Source organism: Trichosurus vulpecula, chromosome 3, assembly GCF_011100635.1.
Source record: "Trichosurus vulpecula isolate mTriVul1 chromosome 3, mTriVul1.pri, whole genome shotgun sequence".
Classification (NCBI taxonomy): Eukaryota; Metazoa; Chordata; class Mammalia; order Diprotodontia; family Phalangeridae; genus Trichosurus; species Trichosurus vulpecula.
Window position 1 is genome coordinate 305,294,244 of NC_050575.1, and position 9,143 is coordinate 305,303,386.

Genomic DNA, 9,143 nt, shown 5'->3' on the forward strand with positions numbered 1-9,143 from the left:
AGTAATTTCCTCAGTCAATATCAGTGAAATCACAGATCTAATGCCCTTAAAAAAAAAAAGAAAAAGAGGACAAGAGAGGAGAAAGACCAGAGGTAGGGAGACTAATGAAGCTAGGCCAATAGTCTAGGCAAGAAGGATGAACTAGAGTCAGAGTTGTATAAAAGGAGACAAGGGGATAGATGGGAGAGAGAGTGTGGAGGCCAAATCCACTGAACTTGTCAACTAATTAGTTATGAAAGGTAAGGGAGAGTGAAGAATCAAGGATGATTACAAGACTAAGAACCGAGAGACTGCAAGGATAATGGTACTCTCAACAGAAATAGGAAAATTTGGAAAATTGATGTTTTTTTCGGGGGGGATGTCAGGATGGGGGGGAAAGAATGAGTTCAGTTTTGGAATTCCTTTGGGGCTTCCAGATAGAGATGCCCAATAGTTGGTGATACAGGACTATAGTTTAGAAGAGACTTGAGTGCTGGACGTGTAAAAGGGAGAGTTGTCTGAGTAGAGACAACTGAACCCATGGGAATGGAGAAGATCAAAGAAAGGAAGAGAGCAGAGACAGAGTAGAAGAGGGCAGGACAGAGTCCTGGAGTGAACCCACACCTAAGCATGTGGGACATGGGTGGATAGTGATCCAGCAAAGGACACTGAGATCTGATGGGTGGGAGGAGGACTGGAGAGAGCTGTGTCATGGGAACTTGAGGAGGAGTGAGACCAGGGGAAGAGGGTGGTCAAGAACATCAGCTCCTGCCCAGAGGGCATCTGAGATATGGGGGCCTACCACTCCTCCTCTGGGGCAGCTGAAGTGAACACTTTGACCAGAATATGAATGTGTATTCCCTGGGAGGAGAAGGAGAACAAGATATTTACTTCGATAATTCACTTTCTTGTTACTTTTATTCCTACATAGTGGTTCAGTGATAGGTTGGCCTTTGTAGGCTTTTCATTTAAGTTATCGATTAAAATTTCTTTTCATATGTTTAACATGATTGTACATGTATAATCTATATCAGATTGCTTCCTTCTTGGGGGAGGGAGGGAAGGGAGGGAGAAAAATTTAAAATTCAAAATCTTACAAAAATAAAATACTATTAAATGTAAAAAAATTTTTTTTTCACACCATTCATTGGCCATTCATTGTCAGAATGGAATTTGCCCATAACTCAAACTTTCAGGACTCTGTGACTACAGATACCTGCTTCAAATACTGGCTACTTCTGTTTCTTTAAAACAGTAACAACAAAACAAATTAAAATGGCTTTTATTTACCTGGTGACCTGGAAGAGACTCAGTTTATTTAACATGGGTGTCTCCTACTTTCAGAGCCAAAGAGGAAAACAGCCCTCCCAGAACACTCCTTGTCCTTACCCTCCAAATTCATTGCTCTCCACCCACTAATACAAGAGGTTCCTGACTCCCAAGAAAAGCAGACCTGGACTGCCTCTGGCCTGGCAGGAACTTTGGGCCTGCTTTCATAAGAAATTCTTAAATTGGGGGGGGCAGGGAGAGTGTTCCTTAATTTTAAACAACATGTACATTTAAAAATAGAATCAGGAACATAAAAATTATTGTCATTGTCTTGGGCCAATATAATTGTGTGTAGGGATTCTGAAATTCAGCAGAGCTAGTCAAGTGATAAACAGACATTTTATTAAGCACCTTCTATGCGTCAGGCACTGTACTAAGTGCTAGGGATACAAAGAAAACCAAAAATTATACCTGCCCTGGAGGAGCAGGGTGAAGAGAACATGTAAACAACTCTATAAATAAGATAGGAACAGAGATAAATGGGAGATAATCAAGAGTTGAAAGGAAAGGAATAAGCGTTAGTATAGCACCTACTAAGTGCCAGGACTGTGGTCATATTTTTCTCATTTTACAGGTTAAATGGCTTGCCCAGCTATTAAGTGTCTTGAGGCCAGATTCGAACTCAGGGCTTCCTGTTCCCAGGTCATGTTTTCTATCCACTGGGCCGCCTAGCTGCCTTGTGTTTTTTGAGCCTCATAACAACATTGTGAGGTAGGCATTACGAATATCATACCCATTTTACAGATGGAGAAACTGGGGTTCTTGGAAGGTAACTTGCTCATGATTACTCTGTTAATAATTGTCAGGAGTGATGTCTAACCCATGTCTTTCTGACTCCCTGGTCACTGCTTCATGTTGCCTCTTGAAATCACCCAGTAGTTAGGATCATAGGATTTTAGATCTGGTAAAGATCTTAGAGATCTTTCAGTTTAATTTCTTTATTTTATAGGTAAGGAAACCAAGTCCCCAGAGTCAGAGAATCATAGGATTTATTGTTGGAAGTGACCACAGAGGTCATCCAGTCCATACTCTTAATTGTACAGATAAGGAAACTGAGACCCAGAGAGGTTCAGTCATTTGCCCAAGGTCCTGGAGATGGCAGGGGAGATCCTCTGACTTCAGATACAGTGCTTTTTCCATCGTATCATATATTCCTTGAGCACAGTGATCAGCTAAATTCAAAAGGATGGAAGGGCTAGGATTCAAACCCCAGGGGTCATATCTATTATATGAACTTTATATTATATTGCTGTTTGTGTGTGTAACATTGAGAAAATCATTCCCTGTTTCTGGGACTCCATGTGCGTTTTGGGGGTGAGAGAAACTGGATGTTAAGAAGAGCAGCTAGGTTGTGAGCCTGGATGACTAAGAGGGTGGCGATGTCTTTGGCAGAGAAGCTAGGAAGATGGAAGAACTTTTTTGGGGGGGGGTGTAATGAAGGGGCAGCTAGTATGGTTAGATAGAGTGCCAGGCCAAGGGTCAGGAAGACTTATCTTCCTGAGTTCAAATCTGGCTTCAGACACTTATTAGCTGTGTGACCCTAGGTAAGTCACTTAACCTTATTTGCCTCAGTTTCCTCTTCTGTATAATGAGCTGGGGAAGGAAATGGCAAATCATTCCAGTATCTTGGCCAAGAAAATCCCAAAGAATCAGACACGACTGAAAACGACTGAACAACAGCAAAGATAATCGGTTCGGTTTTGGACATGTTGAGTTTAAAAGATCAGAAGGAAGCATATTTTAAATCAAATGTGTAAGGAAAGTCAAGGTAAAAAATTCTTTATTGTTTGGTATTCTAGGCTGTACTCAGAGGACAGGGAGGGACGGTAGTTATTTATCTTAGCTTTGTGGGAGCCAGAAAGTCCTGCCAAGTCACAGGAACACTGCTTCTAGCTAAAACAAGCATCTGACCTTAAGAAGAGGACTTTTGAACAAAAGCAACACCAAGAGTGGGCAGAACAGAATAAATAGCGTAGTCCTGACCCCAGTAGGCTGGAATAGTTCAGCCACTCTGCAAACAGGCCAGGGCCCACGATGGAATGATGACTCTGCATTAGCCCATGAGGCTGTGGGAGCAAGATGTGATTCATGGGATTGGAAAATGACAGGTCTAATGGAGTGGAAACCCAAGCCAAAGGCTGCTTTGGCAACAATTGCTCAGTGTCATCCATATCTGCGTAAGTGCTGCTTTCCCCGCCTCGTCCCCTGCACCACCCCCCCCCCACCCCGCCCCACCCTTGTCCCAATTTGGAGGCACTTTGGATGACTTTTTGGTTTTTTTTTAAACCTGGACCTGTTATTTCATCAGTAAAGGGAGAGCTTCAGGTGAGGTACTTCTCCATATGTAGATCAGCACCTTCTCTGCAATTTATGGTCTTAGAAGGTTGTCTGGGACAGTTAAAAGTTAAATGACTCACCCAGGGTCACATAGCTTGGAAGGAATCCTGGTTTCTTCAGCTTGGTCACTTATTAACTATGTGACCGTGGCAAGTGCTCTCACATGCAGCACTACATAAAAGTCAGTTATTGATGTATTTCTCTCTATTGGAGTGGCATGGTGGAGTTGTGGCTAGAGAACTTCCTAGTGAGTCAGGGACAGCTGGGTTCAAGTTTCACCTCTGATATACACTGGCTGTGTGCCCCTGGGCAAGTCACTTGACCTTTGGGTGCCCCTGGCAACTCTCTAAGACTCGATGTTATTGTTCATCCTTTTTGGTGTTTCAGTCACATACGACTCTTTGTGACCCCATTTGGAGTTTTCTTGGCGTAGATACAGGAGTAGTTTGCCATTTCCTTCTCCTGCTTATTTTACAAATAAGGAAAGAGGACTGAGTGACTTGCCCAGGGTAACACAGTTAGTGAGGTTGGATTTGAACTCTGGAAGATGAGTCTTCCTGACTCCAGGCCAGGCACTCTATTCATTGTTGTACCTCTAGGACTATAAGTTGCCACATAGGTGCCAGTCTACTGTGGAAGAGGTTCCTCAATGGGAGATTCCCATAACCAATGAAATCACAAGTATAAAAAAATCCATTTTACAGATAGGGAAACAGACTTATCAAGGGGTTGCAACTCATCCAAGGTTGCAGGGCTAATAAGTAGCCAAGCCCAGCACTCAAATCCAAGTCTCTTGGTTCCAAGTCGAATGAATATTGAATCTGTTCTGCCAAAGCTGGCTCATTCTCACTCACATTCAGGCCTTCCAGCCACATCCCACCCAAAGTACTCAGCATTGATCCTTACTTTTATATCTATATCCCTTGGCATTTATTTACTCCTCTCCTGTGTGGACCATCTTCTGCTCTGTGATGCTCTGACTTAGATAGCTACACTAAGTAAGTCAGCTTCCTCTTCTACAAGACAATTCTTCAAATGGTTAAAGAGTGATGCTGAATCTGCTAGGCCAAATGCTAGAAGTTAAACATTCCCAGTTCCTTCGGTTTTATTATTTACTAGCCAACATTTATGTAGCATTTGGAGGTTTGCAAAGCACCGTACATATGTTATCTCCTTCCAGACTCTTTCCCTGTGAGTTAAGCGCTATTATTATCCCCATTTTACAGGTCAGGAAACTGAGGCTGAGAGAGGCTAGGTGACTTGCTCAGGGTCACACAGCTAGTTGAGTGTCTTCCTAATACCAAGCTCAGCACTTCTAACCACTGCACCAAGTAACTGCCTCAGCTTCCTCATCTATTGAATAATACTTGGAAATAACACCTGAACCACTACCCAAGCAGGATAGTTCTACTTTGAGAAAAGTACTCTGTACGGCACAAAGTCCTATAGAAAAGTGAACTCCTGTGAGTAGTGGTATTTTTGCTGTTCAGTCAGTCACTCAGTCCTGCCTGACTCTTCATGACCCCATGGACCATAGCACCAATACCATCTGTGGTGTTTTCTTGGCAAAGATGCTGAAGCAGTTTGCCGTTTCCTTCTCCAATTATTATTATTATTATCTGCTTTTGTGATTCAGAGAGGCAGGAGATCTGTAGACATTCTTTGGGTAATGTTCAATGAGTTGGGAATCCACTTAACCATCTGTCTCATCATTCAACCCACATTTCTTCACAATGTTTCTCTGCTGGTGTCATGATTATGACCTGCCACAATGCCAATGCCTGTGGTCTATCACAAGCCATTAGATAAGCCTTGGCTTAAACTATTCATATTAGGAATCTAGCATCACAAAGAGCCTGGTACAGTGTAAAGAGCATAGGACTAGAAATATGTGTGACCATGACAACTCCCTTTGCCTCTCTGTGCCTCAGTTTTCTCATCTGTAAAATATGAGGGGACTGGACTAAATGATCTCTAACATCTCCTCCAGTTACGACCCCATGATTCTAGTCCTGGTTGTCCCTTTAACTCACCGTATGACCTCTGATGAGTCATTGGGTGGGCATATCCTTTGCATCTCCAGAATTCTGTGATTCTGTTTTTGGAGGCAAGAATCCAGCCACAGAATCACAGATTATCAGAGTTCAGAGGGACCACTGAGGTCATTTAGTGTAACCTGTACCTAAAAAGAAATCCTCCCTACGACATTCCTCATACTCAGCTTGAAGAGTTCCAACAATGGAGAACTCACTACCTACCAAGATAGCCCACTTTAGTTTTGGGTTGTTTTAATTATTAGGGAGTTTTTCTTTTTTTTTTTAAGTATTTTTTTTTATTTGGAGGGAAGGCAGGGCAATTGGGGTTAAGTGACTTGCCCAAAGTCACACAGCTGTTAGTGTGTCAAGTATCTGAGGCTGGGTTTGAATTCAGGTCCTCCTGACTCTAGGGCTGGTGCTCTACTCACTGCACCACCTAGCTGCCCTGAGTTTTTCTTTAGATTGAGTCAAAATCCTCCTCAAGAATGTCTAACTTTTGTTTCTAGTTCTGCTCTCTGGGGTCAAGTGGAACAATCTAATCCCCCTGCAGGTGCCAACTCTTCAAACACTTAAAGACGATCCTTGCACTGTATTCTCCTGTTGCTTTTTTGATAATTTCTCACAAAGCAATCCTGTTCCCTATACCACCATCCTGTCTCCCACAGTGCTTTTCTCATGGGCTCTTGGTGAAAAGTTGTTGGCAAACCAACGTGGTTTAATTATGGGACTGGCAAAAAGCAATCACATTGCCAGACAGAGATTGATAAGGTCATTGAGTCAGAGAACCATAGAATTATAGCTGATGACCATCTAGGCACCTTCTAGGACACTAAAGCCCAGGAGGTTAAACGTCCTCCTCGGGGGTCACACAGATAGCAAGCTGGAATTCGAAGTCTTTGACTCAAAATTCTAGTACTCTTTTGTCTGTGCATGCTGAAGAGACCACTTAAAACTTACGATCTCCAGAGTCTGGGTGTTGCTTTCAACAAGAGCAGGGAATTCCAAACCATTGGCCCCAGGACAGTTGCATCCAGGAAATCCTTCAGTGTCTGTCCTACTTGCTCCTTTTTTTTTTTTTTACCAGAGTGTCACTTACCTGAAAATTTTCATTTCCTCCCACTAATCCCTAGACAGTATAACCATGTACCTGTAATATACCTTATGGCCGCTAGATTTTCTTTCAGTTCTAGATCTATGATCCTACAACCTGAACGGCCTTTTGTTTCTTTGAGTTGGAAAGTGTCCCTGAAATGTTTGTTTATCATTCATAAGACCAGAAAATGCTTCATCAGGATGAGGCTGAAATCTGCTTACAGCAATAAATTGCTGTTCGTTGACTGAATCACACCGCGGGCCTCCCTCTCCATATTACGTAGCTCTGGCTTGCAGCTCTACAGGAGAAGCGTGCAGTGCATGCTGGTTAGCCTGTCCAGAGGAAAGGAACTGACTGTTCTCCCAGGCATGCCAGAGAACAGAAAGTGAGACTGGAAAACCAGAGTAGAGGCCTGGAGCATTAGATCAGAGAAGTGTGGAAGAAAGTTGCTTAGAAAATCTACTTACTCAGAAGTCCAGGTAGCAATCCGAACAGCAGCACCCTTGCTTCTTCTTAGGAAAATGTGTGGGCTACAAGCAGCTGGTCACACATAACTGGTTGCATTCCTCTTGCATCTCCAGCAAATTAACTCACAAGCCGCCCCTGGAAAGGGTCTGCTGCCCAAAATGAAGCAGATGGTAATAATTAGCCAGAAAGTCATGGCGTGGAAAGTTCCATATCCAAGGACAGCCCCTGCTGAGCAATGGACATAGCAAGGCCTGCCCCCTTGCCTCGGGGTATTTTATTCTCACTCTCCCAGGGGAGATGGCTCAGTATTGTGTCTGTTTCTTATTCCTGTCAGTGCCTCCTTGAACCCTTTCAAAAAACCCTTTTAACTGTAGGTGAGACCAAAAAACGAGGTTTACTTGTTTCTCTTCCAGGACTGTGAAACCTAGAGAGAGCTGAGAGCTGCTTTGAGGACAGTTGACAGAGTTTGGGGAGAAGAGACAGACTTTTGGAATGAGGGGAGAGAATTTGGGACAGTTGTGGGGATAAGCAGCAGTTTGGAGACAAGACAAAGAGTTTGGGGCCAAGTGGCAGTTTGGGGAGAGGTGACAGAGCTGCTTAGAGATAGGTGAGAGCGAAAGGACAAGAGACATAGATAGTTTGGGGACAGAACAAATAGTACAGATTTTCACCTTGCTTTGGGATTTGTGCACCCAGATGCACCACAGACTTATTTTGGGGAGTGGCCTGTGTTTGGAAGTAAGAGTAAAACTCTCCTAGTTTGAATTCTTGGTGCCATGTCCTCCTAAAAGACTAAAATACTATGGAATCAGAGCCTGAATTTTAAGTACGCAGTGTAGAAAACATTTATTCTGAATAACTTTGGGGGAGTTAAGAAAGCTATATGTTACCCCCCACCCCAAATTTTCTACCAGCTACATGCCCAATATTGTTGCTAGAGTTTCATCTTTTTGAGGGGGGGGGCAGGGCAATTAGGGTTAAGTGACTTACCCAAGGTCACACAGCTAGTACATGTGTCAAGTACCTGAGGCGGCATTTGAACTCAGGTCCTCCTGACTCCAGGGCCAGTGCTCTACTCACTGCACCATCTAGTTGCCCCGAGTTTCATCTTTTTAACTTGAAACCCAGGAAAATACTTGTGGGAGGGTTATAGTTGTTATCAATCACTTACATCTTAGTATGAATAAAAGTCTCTCTAGAGGAGAATGAATAGACAAAGACTTAGAGGGAACTATTGAAGCATTGTTATGGTAATTTAAGCATTGAAATCAAGGTATTACTCTGTAAATAGTCGTTCATTTGTAAAGTAGGAATGTTGGACTAGTGGAGCTTCTAGAGACCAGACTACACGGTCCTTTCAGATCTTAACTCTGTGATCTTATTATACCAGGTAAATAAACTATCTGTAGGACTGTTATTGTTGTTGTTAGTGTTATCATTAGTGGTAGTGTTACTGTCATATTAGGTTTTTTCATATTTGATATTCTATTTTAAAAAATTACATGTGTGTGGGATGAAAGATCATCACCAATTAAATTTATAATAAGGAGCCATCTCAGGGACAGAAATAAATTTTATTCAATTCTCGAGAATTGGGCATCCCCCGCTAGAACAAATCCAGCAAGGGAGGCGCTTTACACGGGACAAGGCACCCATAATTATACCTAACACAAGAGAATTCCTGCCCACCTCTGACCCTTCTCATCATTGGCTGGGAGGTGGGCTTACAATCTGAGCACAAAAGCTAGACAAAGAACTGGGAAATTGAGGCACAGAAACTCCAATTCCCATTCCCTTAGTTAATGATTACAGCTGAGGTGACATCTATAAATCTAAAGAAGGAGAATAGGCTAAGGGGAGGGGGAGACCCTCTCCATTCTCTTACAGTACTTTTACAGTAA

The 9,143-nt window shown here is 42.9% G+C and overlaps 1 protein-coding gene across 1 annotated transcript in view; it reads right to left on the bottom strand.

Moving 5' to 3' along the window:
• The window catches only part of TACC1 (transforming acidic coiled-coil containing protein 1), a 169,419-nt gene extending 162,120 nt beyond the window's left edge, over positions 1-7,299 (bottom strand). The window contains exon 1 of the mRNA XM_036750883.1: positions 7,242-7,299. The gene's annotated coding sequence lies outside the window, so the exon portion shown is untranslated. The remainder of the gene's footprint in view (positions 1-7,241) is intronic.
• Between the last annotated feature and the right edge of the window lie 1,844 nt (positions 7,300-9,143).